Source organism: Ipomoea nil, unplaced genomic scaffold (genome assembly GCF_001879475.1).
Source record: "Ipomoea nil cultivar Tokyo-kokei standard unplaced genomic scaffold, Asagao_1.1 scaffold0878, whole genome shotgun sequence".
NCBI classification, from domain to species: domain Eukaryota; kingdom Viridiplantae; phylum Streptophyta; class Magnoliopsida; order Solanales; family Convolvulaceae; genus Ipomoea; species Ipomoea nil.
Genome location: NW_017617306.1, coordinates 1,237,932 through 1,250,242, shown reverse-complemented (window position 1 = coordinate 1,250,242; position 12,311 = coordinate 1,237,932). Strand labels below are relative to the sequence as shown.

General features: G+C 46.6%; 1 protein-coding gene across 2 annotated transcripts in view; it reads left to right on the top strand.

Moving 5' to 3' along the window:
• The window catches only part of LOC109179200 (3-hydroxy-3-methylglutaryl-coenzyme A reductase-like), a 30,022-nt gene that overhangs the window by 1,512 nt on the left and 16,199 nt on the right, over positions 1-12,311 (top strand). Inside the window, exon 2 of one of the 2 annotated variants that reach the window (XM_019328760.1) lies at positions 5,552-5,559. The exons of the other annotated variant lie outside the window; for it this stretch is intronic. The gene's annotated coding sequence lies outside the window, so the exon portion shown is untranslated. The remainder of the gene's footprint in view (positions 1-5,551; positions 5,560-12,311) is intronic. 2 annotated transcript variants of the gene reach the window in all.

Below are 12,311 nucleotides of genomic sequence, written 5' to 3'. Positions count from 1 at the left end.
TAAAATGGAGCCAAGAAATCCCAAATTAATCCCAAGCCCTTCTATTTAGAATCCACTAGAGATGTAAAAACAATTCTTGTCATGTAATGCCAGACTACCAAAAGCACATCGGTATTTCAAAGCACTTTCTAACATTGCATATGTTGAATTCCACCTTGTGGGAACATCTTTCCTCAAACCCACATTACTTGCTCCACACTTGCCAAACATTATTTTTCCTTCTTCAGAGCGTTTAACATATTTAATACTTTCCCTAATTCTTCGCAGGCCAAAACTTGTAGTTCTCAACCCTTCTTGAACAATCAAATTAAATATATGTGCACAACGCCGAATATGAAAATACAATAGGTCGTCGTCTAACAAACCATAGAAAACACCTACATACTCAGCCACTACATAGAGAATTATTGAAGCAACATTAATTATGAATGATATGATGTACCAAAATTCTTTATTTTTTTTTATATAATGAATTCAAATTCTTTGGTAATTAATTAATTTGTAAGTTTTAGCTATACGTGTTTCTCTGCAATCAATGAAAGTGAATTCATTGATGAGTGAGAAGATGAGAAACTGGAATTCATTGTGAATGAAATAGAGCTAAATTAAAACCGATCCATGCATATGAGCAGGACGGTCACAAGTTGGAATATATATGACCTCAGGTTAAGTACAAAACTACAAATGACACAATTAAATCTTGCTTGTTACTCTATCAAATATTGTAAAACACACACGCATGCTCATCAAAGACTTTCGAACATCGTCATCGACATTTCACTAGAAAAATTAAAATACTCATGCACAATTGCACAAATCAAAATTAAAACTCTAAAAACATATTTAATAACATTTAAAGTAAATTTATTAATTTAAGATACTTACACCAAATTAATTAATATCTGGTGCTTGTGAACCACTCACTTGAACAGTTGAATAAGATGTACCCATTGACATACTTGGAGTTGGAATTGAACTTGAAATTGTCTCATAGTTAGAACAAAGTTCATACCTCTTCTTCTTTATTATATCCAACTTGTTTTTCCAAACCATAGAATCAAACTTTGAATAGCAAAACTTAATCATATCAAATTTCATCATTGGATAAAAAAACAGAAGCAACGGCAATAATAACATACACTGTACTCACTCCATGTGACACCCCGGGAATTTAATCTATCCCTTAAACGCGAATTAATTACTTAATTAATTCCTAAGTATCCTTATAATTATTTTTATAATTCCCATTGAATTTACTTAAGGGATTTAGTTTGACCCAAATCCCTTTGCCTTTTAAATTGGTCAATGGGATGTACTTTGTGCTTTAAACATTGTACTCTGGCCTTTACTTAAAAGAAAGCCTTCTAGCTTTTTGTGGAAAGAAGAGGTCCTTTTTGGTCTTTTTACAACCTCTAACTTGGAAACCAAGCCATTTTCTAGGCACACTCGCCCAAGCACTTCCCACACTAGCCAAAACACTCTCTATACTCTAGCTTGTTCTTTAAGCCACCCTAACCCTCTCATTTTACCAAGAGAACTCTTCACCTCCTCACTCAAGAAAACCAAGCAAGATTTCACCTTTCACCATCTTCAAGCTTAGGAAGGGTATGTTTTAGGATTCTATAGTTTTATTTCATAGTTTTACTTCTTCTTTATCTAAGTTTTTCCTTTGCTTGTGGGTTTTTGGGTTCTGTTGATGAAGATCACTTGGCAGAGGAGTTTCAAGAGTAAACTAGAGAGTTGGAAGGTTTTGGTTAAGCAAAAAAGGTAACCCATGTCCTACAAAACCTATTTCTCCTTGCTATGTATGATTTCTTGATGTTCTTGAGTGGTGAAATGCATATTCTTGTGTTTATGCTTTTTTAGAGCTTGTATCTAGGGTTCTTGATGCTATTTGTTGAGCTATTTCTTGTGTTCAAGTCCATTTTTATTGTTCATGTGAGTATTGAAGTGTTTGGCCTTGAATTGGTACATTCTTGGAATTTTTCCCGAAGTGGGGAATTTCTTCTACAGGTGTACTAGCGGGTAGTTCAGCAGGCACTTCACAACCCGCCAAACCACCCGCCGGTACAGGCTTTGGGGCAGCGGGCAGTTCAGCGGGTGCTTCACCACCCACCAAACCACCCGCTGGTACGGGTGGGTAGTTTGGGCGGGTAGTTTGCCTCCCGTCGAACCACCCACTGGTACGTTGGTGTTTGGCTTCTGTTTTGTTGATCCGTGGTGTACTTGTGTGTCTTTGTTGATGTCTCGTAAGTCTAAAGCGACGTATTAAGTATCCTTTGGTAGGATTTGGAGTCTTGAATCGTGTTGTAATCCATTATTGTGATTCGTTGGATTCTAATGAAGTTTATGTTATTCGTACTAGTCTTTGTGACTACGTTGTTGGCTTGCATGCTAGTTACGTTGCTTATTGATACTAGTATGTGTTTTCCCTATGATCACCATCTTGATTCTTGATTGAATTGGTACTTGAGTCTATTTATTCTATGTTGTAATCTGTTGATTGGAATCCTTGAATTCATTGCATTGCCTTTGGAATATTTTATTCGTATCTCTTTGGTGAATTCCTTTCATTGTGATCTTTCAATGTGAGTTGTACCTTCATTGTACCTTATTCTTGTTGATTCTTGATTAAGCTATTGTTGAGCTTACCCGTTGTGATACACAATTCGTTTAAATTCTATGCATTGCCTTGTATCTTTAGATTCCTTGTGTATTGACTCTTGGTGAGATGTTGGATTTGTTGTGATGGACAGTGGGGGCTTTACTAATACTAGGATTTGAGATAATGGTATGTTTGAATTGGGACTAGCTAGATCCCCGCGGATTGTTAGTTGAATTGGGTCTGGTGATCGCACGAATTTGTTACTTTTGTCTAGGCCAAGTTAAGATTTTTAATAATTGGTTTTATCTGACCTGACTCATCATTTTCAATATCTTGATCATCTACAAAGAATTTATAAAAAAAAAATCATTAGAACTTTATAAATAATAAGTTAATAAATCAGCTACTAAAAAAGAAATAAATAATATATTAATAGCTTCATATGTAAATTCTTGCAACCAATTGCGAGTACAAATGAGTGCTTGAACATTTTCTGAGAGGATGCAGGATCTATACTTAGCCAACACTCGAGAGCCATTACAAAATGAGCTTTCACTAGCAGCTGTAGTGATCGAAATATATACTCAGTATATCACAAGCCATTCTAGACAAACACATAAATCTTGCTTGTTACTCTATCAAATATTTTAAACATCCATGCTCACATAATACTTTGGCCCTAACTTCCTTGTTCTAGATATATCTAACTCAGACTTTTGAACACCATCATCGACATTTTCACTATAAAAATCAAAATACTCATGCACAATTGCACAAATCAACATTAAAACATATTTAATAACATTTAAATTAATTTATTAACTCAAAATGCTTTTGCTTGTGAACCACTTACTTGAACAATTGAATAAGATGTACGCATTGACATACTTGGAGTTGGAATTGAACTTGAAGTTGTCTCATAGTTAGAAAAAAGTTCATACATCTTCTTCTTTATTATATCCAACTTGTTTTTTCAAACCATAGAATCAAACTTTGAGTAGCAAAACTTAATCATATCAAATTTCATCATTGTTAAAAAAAAATAGAAGCAACGAAAATAATAACATACAGTGTACTCACTCCAATACTTATTAAATTTACCGTTTATTCCTATTGACATATCTCGATTTTGCAAATTATCACTGTTGGTTTTAGAGTTTTTGAGCCCAGGGAGGTCCAACACAACCTTGGTTGGTGGATTCACCTTTCAATAAAAATCTCTAGAAATGGAAAGTAATAAACAAAAGTAGAAAAATGGTGTCTCTCCTTCTATTATCCGGCCTCCTTTTCTTATATTCACGGAGGGGCCTTTATATAGTAGGCCCTCCATTAAACCGAGTTAAGAACACATTAAAGAGTCCTTAAGTGCTAATTATGCTTTAAGGCCGTTGGGTGCCGTTACCGGGCCGGCCAACGGCTCTTTTGGGCCTCTAAACGGCTTTCTGGTCGAGTCCTTTAAATGCCGATATAAATGCCGCGCAACGGCTCTCACCGAGTCCTCGCTCTGCCCTGGCCTGGGCCGCCTCCTGGACTTGGTCTAGACCTCTATCGGGCCCTGCTACTGGTCCAAACTTTCACTCACTAGGCCATGCCTTACTCGTTCTGGGCTCTACCACCCTTCTTGGACTTCACTCTCTGGGCTTGCTTTTCTTGGGCCGGGGTCCATACCCCATCAACTAGTCCCTCACTTTCTCATATCCGGTCCTCTAACTCGGGTATGGGAAAGTAGCAATATCTCTTCCCCTTAATCAGCGAATCTTCTATTTAATTGTCCGAGTAACGCCCAGATTCTTCGTAATTCCGCCCGATTCACCGGAGCCGTTTAGATTCCTCCCCTCTCTCCGGGGAGCCTATAAATAACACTCTGGTCTTTCCATCTTCCCTCACCTCCTTCTGATCAATCATGGGTCGCTCCCCTATGAAAGGAAAGAAGATAGACTTTGGGTCGCCTCGTCGCCCCCTTCCCTCTAAGCGGTCGAGGCCAGAGAGAGAGGGCAAGAAGAAGGTTCCTCGACCTTCCTCCCGGAGGCCTCATGTTGGTGCTGCTTCCTCTATTTCTCAGCCGCCGACCACTACTCCTTCTTCCGCAATGAACACTCCGACCTCGGCCGACTCCCTGCCTCCAACTATGGCCAGGGTTACTGCACAAGACGGGTCCTTCGTCGAGGTGGCAGTTCCAGAGCAACTAGCCTCCCGCATGACCTTCACTATCCGACTCGATGATTTGGACGGGCCGGCGACTGATCTGATGACTGATGCTGATTTCACCCGCTAGTTGGAGCTATACCCGGACGACGTGGCGCCAGTTGTGCCGCCTATTATGCCGACTTTCTGGGATTCTTTCTATCCATCTCCTGCCGGACCATCGGAGGAGATGTTCTCTCAGGATGAGCCTTCTTTTCCCGACGAGTGATCGTGCTGACCGAAGTCTGCCAGCGAAGTTTCAAGGGAGGGCTATGAAAGGAGCATTTATATATTTTACTTATTGATGTAATAAGCTCCTTGATCTGTGTACCGCATTTCTGATTAATAATAGTATCTTTTATTTCATTTCGAAATTTTATTTCGCACTCGCCCAAGCTCACTGGCCGATCGGTCTCCGAGTCGGCCTGATGCCTGACCCTAAGGTCTGACATCCGCGATATCTTCTGTATCCCTGAGAGATTTTGCTTTTCCAATCAACGTGCGAATCTCCCTCTTCCCAAGCGAAGTTGATGGAACCATTCTCTGACAAAGATTCCTGAATCCTATCTAATCCTGCCCCAGGATGGCAGTTATGATTCTCTCCGTGATTTTTGCCTGGATATTCGCCACTCTTTGGCTATATATGGGGCTTCTTTTCGCTTTTGTCTCATACCATTCTTTCCTCCAACAACTCCGATCATGAGCTATCGAATCGGTGATCGTCGCTTTTCCATTCGCAACAAGGAGCACGCTCGTCTGGAGAAGCTAAGGCTTCAGAGGCTAGCCAATGGTGGGCATCTGGTGGGCGACTCGACCTCTGATCCCATCGTGGTGCCACCGGATATGTTGGACTTGGTTCCCACAGATTCGACCGGGCGCCGAGTAGAGCCCGTAGTGGAGGAGCCAGCGCTGGATGAGGAAGAAGTGTGGGAGGTTCCTCCTCTTTTTGGGGTAGCCATGTCTCCCAGCGCCCTTGAGAAGCCCCTCCAAATGATTGATGACGGGAAGCCTTCCGTCTACTTGGATGATATGCCGGAGTCAGAGCCGACTCCTCCACCCTTTCGTCGTCAGCTCTTCCTGGAAGGCCTACCTCCTGCTCGCCCAGCAGAAGAGAAGACTGATCTGTGACCTATCTTTTTCCTTTGTCTTGTAACTTTGGCCGAGATGCAGGCCCTTATCCCTTTTATGATTAATAAACTATCGTTCTTTCGTCTTTTACTTGTTCAATGTGAAGTCGACGTCGACTCCTGACTCGACCAATGGACTCGGCCTTGCTCATCCGGGGTGACTTATGCCGACCGGTGGGCCTGGTCCAGTGATCCTTCTTGAGATACCTTCGACCCGTACCTAGGCAACCCAGAGGCCATGGCCTACGATGGGCTTTACGCCAATAGGCCGGGTCATTTCTACTCGTACTAGGCCTAGGCCAGACACGCCGTCTTAGGCCAACCCTAGGCCTCAACCGTCGTTCCGCTTTTCGAGAGCATCAATTGCAAACGTCCTCTCACCTCCTATCGACCCTTGCTATCCTCCAGTGGATGCATGACACGTGGAAATCTCTTGGGATTCTCCCCCGTTTAAATACTCCGTCTTCCCCCTTCTCCTCATTTCACCTTGAACTTCTGCGAAAGCCCCCAAAGTCAAGCTCTACCCTCTCCTGCGTCTCTTCCTGCTGGAGATTATTCAGGTTGGTAGAATGTCTTCTTCTCCCTCTTCTTCTTCTTCTCGCCGCACTGCGGAGTCTCCCGCCTCTATGTCTTCATCTTCATCTTCTTCTTCTTCTTCCACTCCTCCTCGCCGTATGGAGATCCCGTCTGGTCTTCCATCGACGTCTTCGTCTCAACCGACCCCTTTATCCTCGGGGGTGGTCACTCCTCTGAGCCCGGCCCCTCTCAAGACGGTGGCGGCTCTTCCCAAGGGTGCCCAACGGCCGAGGGGTAAATTTGACTCCATACCCCAGTCGGCGGGATCTCCGTCGCTAGTCACCGAGGCGGACCTTGAGATGGCCCGCTTTCTTCTTGGCCCCTCGGCCACCGTACTTCCGCCGGAAGGCCGGTCGATTTTTTACCCGCCGAAAAATTGCGTCGGCATTCACTTACACTCGGTGGCCTTTGGTTTCCGAGTGCCACCCTCTCCCTTTCTTTCTCTCTTCTACCGCCACTATAACCCAGTTCCAGGTCAGCTCGTGCCCAACTCGAACCGCCTTCTCACCTGTTTCATCAATTTATGTCACTGGTTGCTTTGTGAGCCCGACCTGGATCTCTTTAGATTTTTATTTGTGGTGAACAAGGTCGGTTCGCACTCTCTAGGTTTTGTCCAAGTCTCTGCCCGTCTTGGGCGTCAGTTATTCGAGGGTCTTCCAGACTCCATAAAGGACTGGAAGCCCTATTTCTTCTTCGTCAGCCCTTCTTTCTCTACTTTTACCTTCCCTACCATATGGACGGCTGCCCTCTTCAAACCCTGCTCCTGGCGTGCTGTCTTCACCCAGGACACGATCTAGGGTGCCGAGTTCCTGAAGAGCTTTGGACCTTACTCTGTTAAGTACTGGTCTCGAGTACGGGCCATGGCGAAATGGGGCCTTTTGCCAGCCGGCGCGGCCACCACAGGTAGCTTTTTGCGACCTTCTCTTTCCCTAATTTCCTTATTTGATCCGACTGCTGAGACTTTAACTTTCTCTTACGCAGGTCCATACGACTCCGACTCCACGAGCTCGGACAAAGCCGAGATCCCTACACCGGACATGGCCGACCGCGCAGAGAAGATGAGACGTCGACTATCACAACGGTCGTCAGGTGCACAAGCAGCTTCCTCCTTACTCACTTCTCCGGTTCCCCGGGCGACTCCAACTCCACCGGGTAATGTGGTGGACCTGATACCATCTCCTGCTGCCTCTCCCTCCAGGTTTCCGCCTCCGGCTCCAACAGAGAGCCCAAGCTCCAAGCGACCATTGGAGCAGTCAGACACGCCGCCTCCCTAGAAGATCCAACTGGCCCTGGAACTTGAAGAGAATGCCCAGATCTGGCAACGCAGCTACTTGGTTCAAAATTGGGCCGAGAACGTCCTTCTTCCTAAGGACTTGGAAGCGGCGAGCCAGATGCAAGATGAGTACATCCTGGAGGCCTCCCTACGACAGTCTTACCACGTAAGTATCCCAGACTTTCTCTTTGATTTCCTCTCTCCCGACTGTTGCTAACGTGTCTTCCATCTTCCCAGAACCCCACCTTCCAGCTGGAGCTGAGGAAACGAATGCGGGTGCTTAAGACCACCATGCATTCTCTCGCCACTCGTCTACGCCAGTCAGAGGAGGCTCGCCTGGAGGAACAAACTGTTTACACCAAGGCGAGGGAGGTCCACACTGCCGGGCTGCTGAGGGTTACCCGCCAGTGGGAGGAAGAGCGCGACAAGGTGGCGACCATCGCCACCACCTCTGTTGCTGACTATAAGAAGTCAGCCGCCTTCGTGGCAGACATGAAGTCGGTGGTGACAAGTCGACAGGAGGAGGTGGCAAAGGAGTGGTTGGCGACTCCGGAAGGAGATGAATACCTGCTGGATCTGGGCGAGCGCGACTACCGTCTGGGTTATCGTGAAGCACAACTGGAAATCCACGCCCTCCTACTGGCTCGCAACTCGACCTTCACTCCGGAGAGCTGGGGTCTTAAGCCGGTGCTTGATCCCCTGCCGACTGCTGATGCACCCGTGGCGACCGCTGATCCAATGGCTCATCCCATGGCGAGTTCAACAACAACGGCTGAACCACCTCCCCTAGCGGAAGACCCTTCACTCCCTCCCCCAGCTGGAACATCGGCGGAAGAACGAGTCGAGGAAGTCGCTGTTGACACCCCCTCCCCCATAGTCTAGGGCTTTTTAATAATTTTTTTTGTAAGGGTTGGTCTCCCTTTCGGACCTTTAAATGGAAAAACTTCTTGTGTCTTTCTTTTACTTATGTGATCCCTATTCATGCCTTGTGACTACCTCCGTTGAACCCTTGTATCCAGGCGACTCCTAATGCACTTGCCTTTTCACCGAGTCCCTTAATTGAGGCGACTCCTGTTTGTCCTCGAAAAATGTTTAAGGGTTTGAGTCCTGACTTCATATCTTTTCTCGCTGAGTCCCTCAGTCGAGGCGACCCTGTAGGCTTTTTCGCAGAAACATCTAAGGGTCTGGGCCCTTGTTTCCTATCTCTTCTCGCCGAGTCCCTCGGTCGAGGCGACTCCTTTAGGCTTTTTCTTTGTCAGAAACTATTTAGGGTCAGTGCCCCGTCGTTTCTTTACTTTCTCGCCGAGTCCCTCAGTCGAGGCGATTCCTGTAGGATTTTTCTCGGAAACATCTAAGGGTCTGGGCCCTTGTTCCCTATTTCTTCTCGCCGAGTACCTCAGTCGAGGCGATTTCTTTTGGCTTTTTCTTTCTCAGAAACTGTTTAGGGTCAGTGCCCCGTCGTTTCTTTATTTTCTCACCGAGTCCCTCAATCGAGGTGACTCCTGTAGGCTTTTTCTCGGAAACATCTAAGGGTCTGGGCCCTTGTTCCCTATTTCTTCTCGCCGAGTCCCTCAGTCGAGGCGACTCCTTTAGGCTTTTTCTTTCTCAGAAACTATTTAGGGTCAGTGCCCCGTCGTTTCTTTATTTTCTCGCCGAGTCCCCCAGTCGAGGTGACTCCTGTAGGCTTTTTCTCGGAAACATCTAAGGGTCTGGGCCCTTGTTCCATATTTCTTCTCGCCGAGTCCCTCTGTCGAGGCGACTCCTTTAGGCTTTTTCTTTCTTAGAAACTGTTTTCAAGATGCGGAAAGTGATGATACTTTATTCAAAGTTGAATCCTTAGGTGAATACACGGGCTAACCTTTTGCCAATAGAACTTGAACTCACTGATAGAACTTCTTTAAGTGGAATACATTCCAGATCCGGTCAACGAGCTTCCCCTCCAACGTCTCTAGTTTATACGTGCCGGCTTGGACCACAGCGGCAATGCGATAAGGTTATTCCCACTTGACTGCGAACTTTCCTCCTTCCGTGGGCTGACTCGCTTGTCGATCTCGTAGCACGAGGTCGCCTACTTGAAAGGTACGTGGGCGAATCCGTCGATCTCGGTATCTCTTCACTGCCTGCTGATACTCCACCATGCGTGCATGCACGGCTTCCCTTCCCTCTTCTAAAAAGTTCTTTTCAATCCTGAGGCTCTCCTCATTTCCTTCATCTGTGTAATTGCGGACTCGGTGGGTGGGCTCGACGACTTCTACTGGAACTTTGGCCTCGAAGCCATACGCTAAAGCGAACGGGCTTTCACCGATCGCCTGCCTCTGAGTAGTTCGGTAGGCCCATAGAACTCGGTCAAGCTCATCTACCCAGTTTCCTCCGATGTCTTCCAACTTTTTTCGGATTCCGTCCACGATTGTACGATTTGCATTTTCTACCTGTCCGTTGGCTTGGGGGTAAGCGACCGACACCTTGGTGTGGCGTATACTATGCCGTCGGCAAAAATCGGCGAAGGGTTGGCAGTCAAATTATCGGCCGTTATCGCTGACTATATGCTCAGGTAATCCAAAGCGGCAGATTACTTTCTTCCACTGGAAGCGTCGACATTGATACTCGGTGATAGTGGCTAGTGGCTCAGCCTCAACCCATTTAGTGAAGTAGTCGATGGCTACCACACAGAACTTCAAACGTCCGGGGGCGACTGGCAGTGGGCCCAACAGGTCGATACCCCACTTTGCAAAGGGGATGGCCGTAGTGACTGGCGTATAGAAAGTAGCTGGCCGAGTATCTTTTCGAGCGAATTCTTGGCAAATCACGCATTTGGCTATCCACTCAATGCAGTCTCTCATCATAGTGGGCCAGTAGTAGCCTTGAACAACCAGCTTCCGGGCGAGAGTGTGGGCGCCCTGGTGGGCCGCGCAGATTCCCCAATGAGCCTCGTCCATTATTTTCTCCGCCTCAGTTCTGAGTAAGCATTTGAAGAGAGGACCCCCAAACGACCGTTTATACAATTGTCCGTCGATGATCTCGAACGACAGAGCCTTGCGGCGGACCCGGGCGGCGACTCCAGGGTCCTCTAGCAGTTCTCCCTTCTCTTTATAACGTCAGATATCTTCTATCCAGAACATCTCAGGGTTCTTCACTCGGTCCCATTCTTTGGCTGTCACTTGCCGGATCTCTAGGGTCGTTTCCTCTATGCTAGGTCGGACCAGTTCTTCCTTCTAACAGATTCTGCCAAGATGATCCGGCCCGCCATCTAGAGCAATTTTTTACAGTATGTCTGCTTCTGTGTTGTCGGCTCGCGAGATATGCTCTATCTCGTAGGCGCCGAATTCCTTCAATAGCTCTACCGTCTTCTCCTTATATTGAGCCATCGGGGCATTCTTAGCTTCCCAGGTCCCGGACACTTGCCCCACCACCAGACGAGAGTCGGTCTTAATTCGTTGGCATCCTGCCCCAAATGTGTTGGCGAGTCGTAGACCTCCCAATACAGCTTCGTATTCGGCCTCATTATTGGATGTCTGGAATAGATAGCTCAGAGCGTAATAAAGCCTGAATCCTTCTGGGGTAATCAGCATGAATCCGTCGCCGCAATATTGGCGACTCGTCGCTCCATCCACGTGCATCTCCCACCATTCGCCGGGGCCATCCTCCGAGGTTGCGTCCTTGTAATCTTCTCCTGCAGTGCACTCGACCAAAAAGTCGGCCAAGGCCTGTCCTTTGTTGACGGGTGAGGCCGGTACTCGATACCGTATTGAGTTAGCTCTATTGCCCACTTCACGAGCCGACCAGATGACGTGGGATTCCGTAATACGCCACCCAGGGGTTGATCTGTCAAGACTCGAATAGTGTGGGCCTGGAAGTAGGGTGCCAGTTTACGTACGGTGATCACCAAAGCGTAGACAATTTTCTCCAAGGGTGTGTAACGCGTTTCGGCTGCTTTCAAAGAACGACTTACATAGTATACCGGGTGGTGAGTGCGTTCCTCGTCTCGGACCAGCACCGAACTTACCGTCCTGAGAGATGTTGCTAAATACAAAAACAATGGCTCACCAACTTGAGGGGTGAACAGTACCAGAGGTGTAGAAAGGTATTTTTTCAGCTCTTCGAATAATTGCTGGCACTCGGCGGTCTACACAAATCCCTCCTTCCTCTTCATAGCCTCAAAAAAGGGCACGGTTTTGTCTGCCGACTTGCTTAGGAAGCGACTCAGGGCACCCAGTCAGCTAGTCAACCGTTGTAGGTCTTTAACAGTGCTGGGAGGCTGCATATCCATAATGGCATGTACCTTCTCGGGGTTGGGCTCGATGCCCCTCTTGGTAACCATATACCCTAAGAACTTCCCACCTTGCACGACGAAAGCGCACTTTTTCGAATTAAGCCGTAAATTGTATTTAAGCATTACCCGAAAGCAATCGGCCAAGTCCCCGGCATGATTGATTTCCTCCCGACTCTTTACTAACATGTCGTCTACGTAGGCCGTCATAGATTTTCCCAATAGGTCTTGGAACAACCGAGCGACCATTTGCGTATACGTGGCTCCTGCGTTTTTGAG